This window comes from Pongo abelii, chromosome 11, assembly GCF_028885655.2.
Source record: "Pongo abelii isolate AG06213 chromosome 11, NHGRI_mPonAbe1-v2.0_pri, whole genome shotgun sequence".
Taxonomy (NCBI): Eukaryota; Metazoa; Chordata; class Mammalia; order Primates; family Hominidae; genus Pongo; species Pongo abelii.
The window spans coordinates 125,030,526-125,045,062 of record NC_071996.2 but is presented as its reverse complement, the minus strand read 5'-3'; the positions used below and the strand labels follow the sequence as shown (position 1 = coordinate 125,045,062).

Here is a 14,537-nt window from a genome sequence, read left to right as displayed (position 1 = left end):
GCACCTACTAAGTAGAGATGAGAGACGCTGCTCAACATCCTGCAACACATGGGACAGAGCCTGCTACCTCCAAGAAAGAATTATTGTACCCAAAATGTTAGTGGTGTTGAAGTTGAGAATCCCCTCCATTTTCCCATCACTCACTCTTTCATTTCATGGAAGCAGTTTTTCACAAAGATATGAAGTTTTTGTTTACTTGGTCAGGTGCAGTGGTTCATGTCTGTAATCCTAGCACTTTGTGAGGCTGAAGCAGGAGGACTACTTGAGCCCAGTTCGAGACTAGCCTAGGCAACATGGTGAAACCCCATCTCTACAAAAAATACAAAAATGAGACAGGCGTGGTGGTGCGTGCCTGTAGTTGCAGCTACTTGGGGGGCTGAAGTGGGAGAATTGCTTGAGCCTGGGAGGTCGAGACTGCACTGGGCCATGATTGTGCCACTGCACTCCAGCCTGAGAGATAGAGAGAGACCCCGTCTAAAAAGAACAAAAAACAAAAAACAATTTGAGTTTTCACAACTTTGCTTAGGTGTCTACTACATATTCATAATCCATTCATAGCAATGATGCTTATGATGCCTCTAATTCATGTGTTAAAAAAATTCAAAGTTTTATAAATATTCAGCTTGATTTTTGGACTCATAATTTAGTGACTGGACCTAAGCCCAAACCTTTTGTTGTGATGAGATAGTTCTCCACACCGCTTCTCTTCTGCATTCCTATCATGAATTGGGGTCTGGTGCCCAGAAAGGGCTTGGCAGCTCTGCAGCCCAGACTCCCACATTTTCCTTTGTGTGGGGACTTTTTGAAAGCCAGCCTTACTACAGATAGCATTTTTACTTAGGAAATTATTTGATTTTCACAAATTATGGCTTTTACAAAAAAAAAAAAGAAGAAGAAGTAATTTCAACCACCTTTGTAGCCTATTTTCTGCTATAACAGAAAGGTGGACTGGCGATTTTCTCAGAAAGCTCAAGGATGCCCTCTCTCACCACTCTTATTCAACATAGCATTGGAAGTTCTGGCCAGAGCAATCAAGCAGGAGAAGGAAATAAAGGCTATTCAATTAGGAAAAGAGGAAGTCAAATTGTCCCTGTTTACAGATGACATGATTGTATATCTAGAAAACCCCATTGTCTCAGCCCAAAATCTCCTTAAGCTGATAAGCAACTTCAGCAAAGTCTCAGGATACAAAATCTACATACAAAAATCACAAGCATTCTTATACACCAATAACAGACAAACAGAGAGCCAAATCATGAGTGAAATCCCATTCACAATTGCTTCAAAGAGAATAAAATACCTAGGAATCCAACTTACAAGGGACATGAAGGACCTCTTCAAGGAGAACTACAAACCACTGCTCAATGAAATAAAAGAGGACACAAACAAATGGAAGAACATTCCATGCTCATGGGTAGGAAGAATCAATATCGTGAAAATGGCCATACTGCCCAAGGTAATTTATAGATTCAATGCCATCCCTATCAAGCTACCAATGACTTTCTTCACAGAATTGGAAAAAACTACTTTAAAGTTCATATGGAACCAAAAAAGAGCCCGCATTGCCAAGTCAATCCTAAGCCAAAAGAACAAAGCTGGAGGTATCATGCTACCTGACTTCAAACTATGCTACAAGGCTACAGTAACCAAAACAGCATGGTACTGGTACCAAAACAGAGATATAGATCAATGGAACAGAACAGAGCCCTCAAAATAACGCCACATATCTACAACTATCTGATCTTTGACAAACCTGACAAAAACAAGCAATGGGGAAAGGATTCCCTATTTAATAAATGGTGCTGGGAAAACTGGCTAGCCGTATGTAGAAAGCTGAAACTGGATCCCTTCCTTACACCTTATACAAAAATTAATTCAAGATGGATTAAAGACTTAAACATTAGACCTAAAACCATAAAAACCCTAGAAGAAAACCTAGGCAATACCATTCAGGACATAGGCATGGGCAAGGACTTCATGTCTAAAACACCAAAAGCAATGGCAACAAAAGCCAAAATGGACAAATGGGATCTAATTAAACTCAAGAGCTTCTGCACAGCAAAAGAAACTACCATCAGAGTGAACAGGCAACCTACAAAATGGGAGAAAATTTTCGCAACCTACTCATCTGACAAAGGGCTAATATCCAGAATCTACAATGAACTCAAACACATTTACAAGAAAAAAACAAACAACCCCATCAAAAAGTGGGCGAAGGATATGAACAGACACTTCTCAAAAGAAGACATTTATGCAGCCAAAAAACACATGAAAAAATGCTCACCATCACTGGCCATCAGAGAAATGCAAATCAAAACCACAATGAGATACCATCTCACACCAGTTAGAATGGCAATCATTAAAAAGTCAGCAAACAACAGGGGCTGGAGAGGATGTGGAGAAATAGGAACACTTTTACACTGTTGGTGGGACTGTCAACTAGTTCAACCATTGTGGAAGTCAGTGTGGCGATTCCTCAGGGATCTAGAACTAGAAATACCATTTGACCCAGCCATCCCATTACTGGGTATATACCCAAAGGACTATAAATCATGCTGCTATAAAGACACATGCACAAGTATGTTTATTGCGGCACTATTCACAATAGCAAAGACTTGGAACCAACCCAAATGTCCAACAATGATAGACTGGATTAAGAAAATGTGGCACATATATACCATGGAATACTATGCAGCCATAAAAAATGATGAGTTCATGTCCTTTGTAGGGACATGGATGAAATTGGAAATCATCATTCTCAGTAAACTATCGCAAGGACAAAAAACCAAACACCGCACGTTCTCACTCATAGGTGGTAATTGAACAATGAGAACACATGGACACAGGAAGGGGAACATCACATTCTGGGGACTGTTGTAGGGTGGGGGGAAGGGGGAGGGATAGCATTAGGAGATATACCTAATGCTAAATGACGAGTTAATGGGTACAGCACACAAGCATGGCACATGTATACATATGTAACTAACCTGCACATTGTGCACATGTACCCTAAAACTTAAAGTATAATAATAATAAAATTAAAAAAAACAGAAAAGGTGAAAGATATGAAAGGGAAGATAATAAAAATAGTAAATACTGGAGAAAAAAAAAGTATCTTTTTTGAATAAGACACTTGCTATGGTAGAAACTTCCAAAAAAGAATGTCCTCTTTTGGAGTTTTTTTGACTTGTAGAGTTCTGCTAGTTGAGGTCAGAATTTTGCATGATTAGGAACTGACAGAGAAGGAGGCTGTTGAGTTTTGCCTGTGCGGTTTCATAGGGCATCGCATTAGAATGCAACGTCCTCTTTCAGATGTTTATAGTCCAATGAAAGAAATGCACCAGACAATATCGTGGCCACAGAGTCCATCCTTGGTCCACACACTTCGACAAAATTTATTGTGCAGTAAGTCATGAATAATTTAGTAACATGCAATGTACTAATTGTAAGTTATTTACTTCTAAGAATTCTAATTAAGACAAATTAGGCACTACATTTACTTGAAAATTTATCTTATCTATTGTCAAACTGCTCTGCAACTTTAGGCTACGTTTCTTTAATAATATTCTATAAGCCAAAGTTGTCATGCAGTCATTCAAAATATGTATTGAGTGTACACTGCCTAATATATATGTATATATTTTTATTTTTCCTCTGCTTACTCCTGAATGTGGCAGTATGATCTATAAAGCAAAAATTCTTGGAAGCCTTTTATTTTTTCTTAAGTCAGTGTTTTCCAAAATATCCTGAGCATAAAGAATTATCTGGATGGCTTATTAAAAGAAAAGCCTCTGTAGCCCAAGACCTCTGTGGGAGGGTCTTAGGAATCCATATTTTTTTTTTTAATTCTACTTAAAGTTCTGGGATACATGTGCTGAACGTGCAGGTTTGTTACATAGGTATACATGTGCCATGGCGGTTTGCTGCATGGGACCCAGGGATCCATGTGGCTTGCTAGGTTGAGAATGCCCGGAGAGAATGCATGTATATAGAAGACTTGAACAGACACTATTTTAAACTATTAATGGATTGGGTATCTGATCTTCAAAAAGTTGTTGGATACATATAGAGCACTAAGAAAAGTGTCTGGCACATAGTAAGCTCTTAATAAGTGTTGGATATTATTGTTTTCCCTTGTCATGCCTCAGTGTAGATTAGGGTTGTCACTTCCCTAAGTCAACCTTCAAAAACCATTAGAGCTTTTCAGTCAGTGGCCCAGAGGCCTGTGTTTATTGGGTCCATAATTCCTTTTCTCCTGTTCCTCAGGTGCTTTTCCTAATTCCTTTCTGTTTTTCACTAACTCCCCTATTTTTAGTTGCTCTCTTATCTCTCATTAACTGAGTGTTCCTCCTGATACTGAGTTTTCCAAGAGTCTTTTCATTCTTCTAATTCCAAGAGTCTTTTAATTCTTTACCTGCACACAAGGAGTCCTTCCTGGGAATTCCAACATTCCGTTGATAATCATCAAGGTATGCGCCTTGATCCTACCTTCTAAGCCCAATTTTTCTGTAACCTGGAGTGTGAGGTTGACTATTTACAATTAATCCGAGACTTCTAAGGATTTGTCTGGCTTTTACCCTCTATAACTAGTGTTGCTTCAATCCATAAATGTTTAAACATTAGCTTGGAGTGTTTCATTTGAGTAGTTTAAATCACCTACATGCTGCAAATATCATGGAGCATATGTTGAACCGGGGAGTACCTGAATGGCATATTGCATTTTCTGTAATTCAGAAGAAAATCCCTGTGCCCATTCACTGGCTTATCTATAACTGCAGCTTATGTTCTCTTTGAGCGTAATGTTTGGAACAATCATTAGAAAGGAGCAGGAAAGGCTGTGTATAACCAATCTGCTCTTTTCCACATTACTCATCATTGCAGCTCTTCCAAAGAAAAAAACATTTACTTCATAAATCAGACATGTAAAATCTATGTCATTGAGCTAACGGGAGAAAATAAAGGAGAAGCTATAGCTTTGGCTATCAATTCATGTATATTTAACCTCTACACCTAATAGGAATTCTTATATTGTCAGGCTGCATTTTGCAACTGTGACATCACTTCACACTTTGTTAGGAATTCTTGTATGTATACAAATGGCTTTATTTGCAAAAGAATATTTTTTCTTTGTAAAAACAATTTAATTCTGAAGCAGGTAAAAGAAAACAATTGCCTTTATCTTATTTACTGATTCTGTCCTTTCAGATCTTAATGAAATATATTGGGGACACCTCAGGAAATTCCTAAATGTCCAGAGTAGCTACTATTACTCTGTGTTAAAAGAGGTTAAACTGCCCAAAGCCATAATTTCAAGTCTTAATTGAATGCTAGCAATTCAACCATGAGCAGGATCCCAGAAGAATGGAGAGGTTCTCTGTGAGCTTCACACAATGGGAATGCGTGGGCAGATGCCATCTGCAGCTCAGGGGTGGGGAAACAAAAAGACATTTGAGGAAGAGGGAATTTCTTACAGATATGATATAATGGGAAAGATCTGAAAGTCATCCATCATGTCTGTGACATTCATCACACCCAACAACAGCCAGAAGCCACGACATGTCACGTACCGCCTGCGGCGTGTCAGGCCTTCTGCATCAGCACTTCTGTGCATCCTGCCACCTCCCCTTTGTTGCCCACTCCGTTGCACTGCATGGGGGGCTCAAGAATGCCCCTGCCTGACCCTGCCCCCAACATTTGCTAATGCAGGCTTTATTATCACACACCCCAACAGGCACTTAGTACACATTCATCCGGTGACACGGATTGACAATCGGCGCTGAACAAGGATGCCAATGCCGCCAGATGTTGCTGCATCTCATAAATCGGGTTAGCACAACTACACTGGTCCGAGAGGGTCAGAACAATGCAGCCCAGCAAAGGCGATGGTTGCTTGGACGCTCTCATGTGGGCAGCTGCTGAGAGACGCAGAGAATGGGCCAAGCCGTCCATCCACATCCTTTCAGTTTTCCTTAGAAGCCTCCCTTTTAAGTAATTATCTCAAAAAAATGGGATACAGATTGGGTTAAGAGCAGCAAGAACAAAAATACAAGCTATGTTTTTACATCACTATGAATTAACAACCTGTAACTTATACCCAAGTGTTGTTCCTTTGATTTCAAAGAACCCCATGGCACATATACACACACATACACAGGCACTCACCCATTTAATGTGTGATAGTAGGATGTGTTATAGTTAAATTTGGACTCTATTCTCCTGCTTTAACCTTTGCATACTATTTGTCTCTATCTCATCTTCTCAACAAAATGACAATCTCCAAATGCAGGTACCATGGGCAGTGGTTCCCCTTTGGCCCTAATACAATACTAAACACATACTAATTGCTTAATGACTGATCAGTTTATTTCTGTTTAGTTGGTTGGTTCTTATTTTTAAAAATATTTTCAAGGCCATGTAAGAAAACTGAAGACAACTTACAGAGTGAGAAAACCAAGGTTTGGAAATTGCTGGCCTGGACCATACTAAAAATTATAAGGCCAAGCAGTTAGATTTTATCACTCGAATTGAGGATATCAGGAGCCTGAAATTCCTATGCATGTTCAGAATGATTTTTCAAGTTAATATCCTAAAAATTGTGCCAACATTTCATGATCCAATCTTGTTTATAACCACAGTATAAAGAGACCATTTGCAGGTGCATCTAGGGGTATTGGTTACTAACTCATAGAAATCTATAAAATCTGCCAATAAAAGACACTTCTCCAGAGCAGTAACTTCATCGAGTGTAAAATAATTGGAAGTCTTGCTGAATGAATAAATTGTTGTGTTTAGAAACAACCCTAGAAAAATGCCAGCCATATCCTGAAGCTGGCACTTCAAGATGATCAGGGAAAATCCATGTTACCTAGGTATAGTGTACTGTTTTAATGTCTACACTGATGTCCTTTGAACTTGTCCATATTAATTACTTTTTACGTCTTATTATTATTGTTTTTTCTAGCATTTTATGAATCTTAATCATACACATAAAAAGAGTTAAACTATATTGTGGTCAAGTTATTATATCCATTCCTGAATATATTCTCATGTTTGAGTTCTATACATTGCTGCAATTTTAATATCATATTGCATTTAAAACAACATTTATTTGGGACATGGATGCAATAAAAATATTTCATATTTACTATGTATACAAATGGTAGAGAGATGTCATGATGGATATAACGGGTTCTTACTCTTTTTGATGGAAAGTTTACATTTAGTTTGTATATATAAATTGTGGACCAAAGTGTGGATGGTGAAAGAGAACAAAAACAAAGTCAAGTATATGATTGTTAGTGATTATTAAGAACAAATTTGGAGTTATTTAAGACACAGTAATTATAGTATATCCGAACCTGGTTCTTAAACTGTAAGTCAAACAAAAAATATAACCTAAGAACAATAAGAATTTATTGAATGTGTGTTTCCAATAAACGAAGTTTACATGTTAGAATTAAACTATGATTTAAATAATTAGATTAAATGCAGGCAAGAAATTATGTTAAAACAAACTCATTTGTGGGGTTTTGTTGTTGTTGTTGTTTGAGACAGAGCCTCACTCTGTCACCCAGGCAGGAGTGCAGTGGCGTGATCTTGGCTCACTGTAACCTCCACCTCCTGGGGTCAAGCGATTCTCCTACCTCAGCCTCCCGAGTAGCTGGGGCTACAGGTGTGTGCCACCATGCCTGGCTAATTGTTGTATTTTCAGTAGAGATGGGGTTTCACCATGCTGGCAAGGCTGCTCTTGAACTCCTGACCTCGTGATCTACCAACCTCGGCTTCCCAAAGTGCTGGGATTATAGGCATGAGCCACTGCACCTGGCCTTAATTTGTGTTTTGAGTATCTGTTCCTTTTTAATTGGGCACTTAGAAACTGACATTGTAATTTTGAAGAGCCAAGTTTTGTTTGAACTCAGGATAAAAATATACATGGCAATGTAATGTATATATTACATATATAAACACCAAGGGTGCACCACAGAGCATGTGATGTATATGATATACCAACTCATCCAAGTGGCCTTGTCTGACACCCTATTCCTGTGACAGAAACCACTCATCTTATTGATTACATTATGTGATTTGTTCATTTGTGTTTTCATCCCTCTCTCACTAAGAAGTTTACCTCTAAGAGGACAGAGACTTTGTCACTCTGGTCCTTACAACATTGTGTTAAGTGCTTTGGTCCTTACAGCATTCCTAGCACATAACACAATGCATGGCACTCAAAAACTACGTATGACTGTTTGAATATATATGGAATGCACATGCTCTTTTCTGAAAAGATAAAGATCTGTGATCTTATAATGTCAGTAATAATGTAAAATATTTCATTCAAATTAAATGCTTTTCACGAAATATTTTAGTATGCATTTCACAAATAATCTTTTTCAGTGAATCCTTTTCAATAAGTACTTTTCCATAGAGCAACTGAAAAGGGAACATGAAAGGAGGTTTAGATAAACCACAATAAAGCTTTATCATTAAAATTTCTGAAATCCTCAAGGTATTATTCCATGACTCACAAAATAAAGGCCTATAAAATCAATTAAATGAAACCAAGTTCAGCATATTGTATTCAATACTTAAATTTTCTGAATTTTGTATGAAGTTCGTTTGCCAACTTGGATGTATTATTTATGCCTGCATTAAATTTGCTTATGGTAACAACTACAATAATGAAAGAGGAGATTTTCTTGATTACAGCGAGTAGCATATATACTGTTTTAAAAGTTTCAGTGAATGTGTGTAATTTTAGAATAAAATAATTTTAAAATATTTTAGAATACTTTAGAATAAATTTATATTTTATTCTAAAATTACACACATTCACTGAAACTTTTAAAACAGTATACAGCCAGGCATGATGGCCCACACCTGTAATCTCAGCACTTTGGGAGGTCGAGGTGGGCAGATCACCTGAGGTCGGGAATTTGAGACCAGCCTGACCAACATGGAGAAACCCCATCTCTACTAAAAATAAAAAATTAGCCAGGCATGGTGGTGCATACCTGTAATCCCAGCTACTTAGGAGGCTGAGGCAGGAGAACCGCTTGAACCTGGGAGGTGGAGGTTGCAGTGAGCTGAGATAGTGCCATTGCCCTCCAGTCTGGGCAACAAGAGCGAAACTCCATCTCAAAAACAAACCAAACAAAAAGCAGGATATATGCTACTCTCTGTGATCAAGAGAGTAGCATATAAAACTTTTACAATAAAAGTTGCAGTGAATGTGTGTAATTTTAGAATACAAATTTTAAAAATAAAATGTTATAATAAAATGTAGAATAAATTAACAATCTGAAATTTTTGCACCTGGTAATTATCTCTGATTCTAGTAAACCCTAAATGCGTAGACAGATGGACATGTTGATAAAAATGGAAAGTAAATTCAAAAACGAAAGATTTTAGTTGCTGAAAAGTCTTTCCTCTAAGGCACTCAAGATTATACATCAAACAAACTTTTAAAAGTAGATGATTCCATAGACGTTTAGTGTATTAAAATACACTTTTCATACAAATTGTCTAAGATATTCCCCCTCAGCTGCACTTACTTAAGACTACTACAGTCCTCTGGCTTCAACATCCTAACAACTGACTCAGGTAATTGGCAAAAGGCCAGTGTTACACAGTCCCACACCCATGAGTGATGCATTTTAAAAATTGTGCACTATGTAATTCTGGAATTCTCTTTTTGAGAGAAGACCAAAACAGCATGATATTTTATTTTCCAGATCTTGCCTTTCTTTGGACAAAATTTATTAATTGTTTTGCAAAAAGTAATACATATTTATAGGAGTCAAACATCAAAAAGTACTAAAGGCATATCATGACCCCCTTCTCTTACAAAGTTTTTTTGTTTTGTTTTGTTTTGTTTGTTGAGATGGAGTTTTGCTCTTGTTGCCCAGGCTGGAGGGCAATGGCATGATCTCAGTTCACCTCAACCTCCGCCTCCTGAGTCCAAGCGACTCTCCTACCTTAGCCTCCCGAGTAGCTGGGATTACAGGCATGCGCCACCACACCAGCTAATTTTGTAGTTTTAGTAGAGACAGAGTTTCACCATGTTGGCCAGGCTAGTCTTGAACTCTCGACCTACGTGATCCAACCTCCTTGGCCTCCCAAAGTGCTGGGATTACAGGCGTGAGCCACCATGCCCTGCCCAAAGTTTTTTTTTTAAGTTGGCTTTCCTGTTTCATGAATAAGTAAATTGGCATCTTTATTTTCTGTTCTATGTTTTGCTCTTGAGATTTCTAAGAAGAGGTGCTTACAGCACTATGTTCATCTCAAAAGTTTGTCTTCTTGTTTGAAGATCAAACCAGGGCCTTTAGCCTGGTGCTGTGGATCATGCCTGTCATCCCAGCACTTTGGGAGGCTGAGGCAGGTAGACAGTTTGAGCTCAGGAGTTCAAGACCAGCCTGGCAGCATGGTGAAAACCCATCTCTACAAAAAATACAAAAATTAGCCAGGCATGGTGGCATGTGCCTGTAGTCCCAGCTACTAGGGAGGCTGAGGTCGGAAGATCGCTTGAGCCTAGGAGGCAGAGGTTGCAGTGAGCCGTGATAGAGCCACTGCATTCTAGCCTGGGTGACAGAGTGAGACCCTGTCTCAAAAAACAAAAACAAAAACAAAAAGACAGGGCTTTTGAACTTTCTTTAAGACCCTGGTTTCTCAGAGATTTCTCCCTGCCTGCTTTTCATAAAACTCCCTGTATCATTCTATATCTTAAAAAGGCAAATTCTTCCTGTTTAATTGACCTTGCCATTTCCTAATTGTCAGTGCCAAAGGTCCCCCAAAGAATAATCCAGCCACCCTCTCTTCTTTACCTTCCACTCACTCTTTGCATTTTTGAAATCTAGTTCAACACCATCACCCTACCACCACCCACAGAGACCTCAATGTAATTTGTCTTTCCTGGGGACCTGTTCATCATCCTAACCAACAGTTTTGGTTTTGTTGTTGTTGTTGTTTGTTTGTTTTTGTTTTTGTTTTGAGATGGGGTCTCGCTCTGTTGCCCAGGCTGGAGTGCAGTGGCTCAATCTTGACTCACTGCAACCTCTGCTCCCTGGTTCAAGTGATTCTCATGCCTCAGACCCCCAGGTAGCTGGGATTACAGGCATGTACCACCAAGCCCAGGTAATTTTTATATTTTTGGTAGAAGCAGAGTTTCACCATGTTGGCCAGGCTATTCTTGAACTCTTGACCTCAAGTGATCCATCTGCCTTGGCTTCCCAAAGTGCTTGGATTACAGGCATGAGCCACCACACCTGGCCCTAACCAACAGTGTCCATCCAAATGGTTTCTCTGTCACTCCTGGAGAACTGCAGCTTTCCCTCCTTCGCACAGCTCTCACCTTTGGGATTGATCACATTGCCAAGCCTTGGCTTCTTCTCTCCTCAGGACACTGCCTCTATTTCCTTCATGGGTAGTTTTTCTTCCTTTGAGTTTGTTTATTCCAGAGTTCTATGCTTCTTTGTTGGTGTTGTTCTAAATCCCCACTTCGGATATCTTATCCACTATTGCTCCTTTGTGCGATAATACAAAACCTTCAAATCTTCCTATTCAGCTCTGGTCTCTCTCTCTCTCTCTCTTCTCTCTCTTTCCTCTCTCTCTCTTCTCTCTCTCTCTCATCTCTGGAATTTCAGTTTTACCCTTCCCAAGCCTCCTGATGCTCTCACCTGTTTGTCCCACCTACTGCCTCAAACTCCTCTACTAAACTCACACTCTAATTCCCTAAACCAGTGTTTCTCAAACAAGGGTGATTTTGTTGCTTTCCCTCCACAGCCCACCCCCATCCCAGGACACACGTGGCAATGTCTGGAGACACTGTCACACTGGGACGGGTGCTACTGGCTTCTAGTGAGTAGAGGCCAAGAGTGTTGCTAAGCACCCTGCAATGCACAGGGAAGTGCCCACAACAAAGAATAATCTGGCCCCAAGTGTCATAGATGTCCAGGCTGAAATCATGTCTGAATCCATTTGCCACTGAAACTTCCCCTTATCTTGGCCGGGTGCATTGGCTTAAAGCTGTAATCCCAGCACTTTGGGAGGCTGAGATAGGTGGATCACTTGAGGTCAGGAGTTCGAGACCAGCCTGGTCAACATAGTGAAACCCCCACTCTACTGAAAAATACAAAAAAAAATTAGCCAGATGTGGTGGCACCCACATGGAATCCCAGCTACTTGGGAGGCTGAGACAGGAGAATCACTTGAACTCGAGGCAGAGGTTGCAGTGAGCTGAGATCGTGCCACTATACCACTCCAGCTTGGGTGACAGAGCAAAACTGCATCTCAGGAAAAAAAAGGAAAATGAAAGAAAGAAAGAAACCTCCCCTCATCTGTCACCTCATCACTTTGGTAGAAAGTCTGAGATTTAACCCTAATTCCTCAATTATTTCACTTTAGCCAATATCCAGAGTTTCATTTGAGTTTTTGCCTTGAAAGTTTCTGTTCATTAATTATTTTCATCCCTACTACTAGCATTATTACATGCACACACTTGGGTAAAAAATATAGTTTAACTGATCCCAATAGCTCATCTCTTTTCCCTCCTATATTTGCACTCTACTGTTAAATTACATTTCCTCAAATACTGTTTTCCTCACATCAAAAACTTTCAGTAGCATCCTTCTGGAGCCTTCCTTATTCAGGATTCCTTGACAATTGGGCCCTTATCAACACTGTCCTCTTATGTCCTAAGTGAACCTTCCATTCCAGGCAAACTGGCCTACTTGTTCCATTTTTTATTCTAAATGTAATAGTCATAATAAATAATTTTACAATACTGTATTAGTAGTTCTACTAGGTAGCAAAATAGTTGATTAGTGAACCATTAACAAAGATTGGTTTATCTTTTTGAAGGATCTATCCTTGATATCTTATGATACACATCTGTGGATTCTGGAGCTAAGCTAACTGGATTCATTTCTTGGATCTGCCACTTAGGAACTTGGGTAAGTTGCCTTGTTTCACTATCTGTAAAATAGGCTGACAATAATGCTTATCTCACAGGGTTGCTGTGCAACTTACAATAGTCCCTGGAATATAGTAAGCACTAGGTAATTAGGCGATTATCATTTCCTTTATGAATGCATATTTAAAGGCCATATTTTTTGGGGTTTTTTTGTTTTGTTTTGGGAACAAATACTTTTTAATTGGCTTAAAGTTTTTTATTTTTATTTTTATTAAAAAAAAAGTCCTGGAGAATCATGCAATGCTTCTAGCATTGGACACAATCTGGGATCACAAGTCTACACGCTTCTTTGCTACTGGCCCTGTCATGGAAGAACCTTTCATCTCACCTTTATTGTTTGCTATGACCCCTGCATTATCTTCAAAATAAGGAAACACGCCATCTTTTCTCCAGTATGACTTTTGTTGTCAAATGACCACTGCTGGAGGTACCTTTTTTCTGAGCTCTGGTTTGCCTTTCTTGACCGTGGTCATTACCATGTCACCCACATCAGCAGCAGACAGTCTGTTCAGCCGTCCCTTGATCTTCATGGAGATGATATACAGGATTTTGGCTCCTGTGTTGTCAGCACAGTTGATCACAGCTCCTACCGGGAGACTCAAGGAAATTCAGAATTTTGCACCAGAGGACCCACCACGTCCTCACGTCAACATCTTTTTTTTTTTTTTTTTTTTTTTGAGACAGAGTTTCACTCTTGTTGCCCAGGCTGGAATGTAATGGCGTGATCTCGGCTCAATGCAACCTCCGCCTCCCCTGTTCAAACAATTCTCCTGCCTCAGCCTCCTGAGTAGCTGGGATTATAGGCACCTGCCACCATGACCAGCTATTTTTTTTTGTTGTGTGTATTTTTAGTAGAGATGGGGTTTCACCATGTAGGCCAGGCTGGTCCTGAACTCCTGACCTTAGGTGGTCCACCCACCTCAGCCTCCCAAAGTGCCGGGATTACAGCCTTAGGCCATTGCGCCTGGCCCACTTCAACATCTTGAACGATGGAAAGTAAAGGCCATATATTGACGTATAGTGTAAATAATGTTATCATGTCTATTGGTATGCTAGCCAAAGTGATGTACCCCCAATGCATGTCTAATAGTTTGATCTGAATATTTTCTGAGCATATCATTAACCATTTTTTCTTTATGTTAGCATTATATATATATATACACACACACAGAGATATATATTTAATGAGAGACCTAGCATGATTCTGGAAACCTAAAAATTCCTACAAGATGTAAAACTTCAGTATACACACTATTTCCACATCAATAAAAGTTTCCATGTGGCCAGGGTTATCAAGTTTCTGAAGTTCAGTATTCAACTTATTCATCATTAATTACAACCTGGCTCTGATCAACTTGGGGAAAACTACAAAAGCAATTAAGAAAAAATCAGAACCAAGAATTAAAGACAAGCTTTCTTTCTACTTTTTATCTTTTTCCAGAGTTTCAATGCTTTTCACTGTAGCTCTGCATGGATGGGTTGGAAGGTAAAGCAAACCATAAGTAATTTCTTTTGAAATAGGAGGACCAAGGAGGGGAGGAAGGTGACATTTCTCCCAAAATCTGTG

General features: G+C 39.3%; 1 long non-coding RNA gene and 1 pseudogene across 1 annotated transcript in view; both read right to left on the bottom strand.

Annotated features, from left to right (window-relative positions):
- LOC129058141 (uncharacterized) overlaps window positions 1–14,537 on the bottom strand; it is a 70,273-nt gene that overhangs the window by 45,581 nt on the left and 10,155 nt on the right. The window lies entirely within an intron of this gene.
- On the bottom strand, window positions 13,204–13,623 carry LOC112132345 (large ribosomal subunit protein uL14-like; annotated as a pseudogene).